The sequence below is a fragment of the Triticum dicoccoides genome, unplaced genomic scaffold (assembly GCF_002162155.2).
Source record: "Triticum dicoccoides isolate Atlit2015 ecotype Zavitan unplaced genomic scaffold, WEW_v2.0 scaffold181959, whole genome shotgun sequence".
Lineage (NCBI taxonomy): Eukaryota > Viridiplantae > Streptophyta > Magnoliopsida > Poales > Poaceae > Triticum > Triticum dicoccoides.
In genome coordinates, this window is record NW_021226380.1 from 2,400 (window position 1) to 5,013 (window position 2,614).

The 2,614-nt window shown below is 57.6% G+C and overlaps 1 pseudogene; it reads left to right on the forward strand.

Annotated features, from left to right (window-relative positions):
• The first annotated feature begins 636 nt into the window (after window positions 1–636).
• LOC119344719 lies at window positions 637–2,280 on the forward strand (annotated as a pseudogene).
• The last annotated feature ends 334 nt before the right edge of the window (window positions 2,281–2,614 follow it).

Below are 2,614 nucleotides of genomic sequence, written 5' to 3' on the forward strand. Positions count from 1 at the left end.
CGGCAGCTCTTCTTCTGAGACATCTCCACGTTGTACTGCAAAGCCTAACGAGAGACATGTCCAAGGCGAGACTGGGACGTAACCGCGAGGCACATAACTAACACGACGCGTCGAGGAAGCCTTATCGGTTAGGCTCGTTTCCGGAGCACGTCACGTGGAGAGCCAAAATGACAGTCCACCCAGATACTACTTACTGAAGCAAGTAAGCAACCGACGCTAGTATATATCCACTATTTTTAAAAGTGGGAGTAGTTATTATCCATTGGGTTACTGCGTGCAATGATCATCGTATACGTCGACAATGATCATGTTGCATCACGTGACGTCCACATTTCAATTCAGGCGCCGATGCACCTACCCCTGAAGCCGATCCAGATCCGCCAAACGAAAAGGCAGCAGAAAAACGACGGGAAATGCCACGCCAAAAATACCATGACCAAAATAAGACCCCCACGTTCGTTACACCTTCCTTTGCAGCCGGGGAGGAGAAGGCTTTTTCATTTCTAGCAGCAGCCGCGCACAGAAACGCTGCGAGCTCCATTCTCGCACGTGTTCCCCGCACCCAACCCATGCCGGTCTCTTCCTCGTCGCACGCCACTCCGCACATATAAGGGCATGTACAATGGAGGCTATACCATACTGTTGCCCCATGATCCACGTACTCAAAATTGTACGAAGCAGTTGCTAAAAATTTCATCCACCCAATGCATCCATTGCCTCATCGGGCCCACACTTTTCCTCAACCTAATTTTTCTTCAATCTCCAGTACGCACCCCTCTCCTTGCTTTGCCCCACCTTTTGTGCTTTTGCCAGGGAAGAACCCGGTTCCTCTGCAAGATCCCACTTTGCTTTTGAAGCAACAGGTTGGGCTGATTTGGCGCATCAAAGATGACATAAAGAGCTAGGGCAGCTGTCCAGGGTGGAGCATTGGCCATGCCCTAAATACCCCTCGCGCGCCACCCCTCCATCCTCGCATACAAATTACAAAGTCAGCTCAGAATCAATCCAACCGGAAACACCGACGACCAACGATGGATGTCGCCGTGGTGAAGCAACTCAGGCGGATCCGCACGCTGGGCCGCGGCGCGTCCGGCGCTGTCGTGTGGCTCGCGTCCGACGAGGCCTCCGGAGAGCTCCTGGCCGTCAAGTCTGCCGCCGCCGGTGGCGCGGCGCAGCTGGAGCGCGAGGGGAGCGTGCTAACCGGGCTCTGCTCGCCGCACATCATCCCCTGCCTCGGCTCCCGCGCCGCGGAATGCGGCGAGTACCAGCTCTTCCTCGAGTTCGCGCCCGGCGGCTCGCTCGCGGACGAGGCCGCCAGGAGCGGGGGCTGCCTCCCGGAGCCCGCCATCCGGGCGTACGCCGGGGACGTGGCCAGGGGGCTGGAGTACCTCCATGCGAGGTCGCTGGTCCACGGGGAGGTGAAGGCACGGAACGTGGTGATCGGCGGCGACGGCCGCGCCAGGCTCACCGACTTCGGCTGCGCGAGGGCCGTGGACTCCCTGCTCCCGATGGGCGGCACGCCGGCGTTCATGGCGCCGGAGGTCGCGCGCGGCGAGGAGCAGGGGCCGGCGTCCGACGTGTGGGCGCTCGGCTGCACCGTCGTCGAGATGGCCACTGGCCGCGCGCCATGGAGCGACCTGAACGATCTGCTCGCGGCCGTGCACCGGATCGGGTACACCGCCGCCGTGCCGGAGGTGCCGGGGTGGCTCTCCGCGGAGGCCAAGGACTTCTTGGACGGATGCTTCAGGAGGCAGCCCAGCGACAGGTCCACCGGAGCGCAGCTCTTGGATCACCGTTCGTTGCTTCCGCCGCTGCCGCCGGCGACTACAAGGCCGCGCCGGCGAAGCAACAATACACGTCTCCCAAGAGCACGCTGCAGGACGCACTCTGGGACTCGGACACCGACGACGAGGAGGCGGACGAAACGCCGGCCGAGAGGATCGGGGCATTGGCCTGCGGCAACTCGGCCTTGCCGGACTGGGACTCGGAAGATGGCTGGATCGATGTGTGCCACCAGGTCCACAGAGGCGCTGACTCGCCGCCGGCCGATGTGGGTTACGACCTCGTTTGGCCCGAAGAATCAGACGCAGAGCGCGAGCCGTCTGCGGTTGCTGCTGACGACAGCAACGGCATACCGCGCAATGCAGTGGTGACCGACTCTTCCATTTGGCAGTACAGTCTGTAGAAAAAAATCTCACCCGTTTCAATCCGACGGGGATGAAAAATTGAGTTTTGACCGTCATTGTAACAAAGACAGAGTAATGGAATTCATTTTTTTGCTCAAAATCTCAAAGTCTGCGACCAACCATCTCTCTGGTACTACATTCCTCGTGTGCGTATGCTTTTCGTTACAGATCCGAGCATGTAACGTGACGGTTCGAGATTCAGTTACTTGAAGCGACATGGGAGTGACGTCGAGATTACAGCTCCTGTGTTCCAGCCAACTTGGATCGTATTTGCTCATTGATACTCCCTCCGTTCCAAAATACTCCATTTGTCCAAAAATGGATATACCTATATACTAAAACATGTCTAGATACATTTATATTTTAAAAAAGAAAGACATGTATTATGGAACGGAGAGAGTAGTAGCTAGCAATCCAGCGAAATCCAT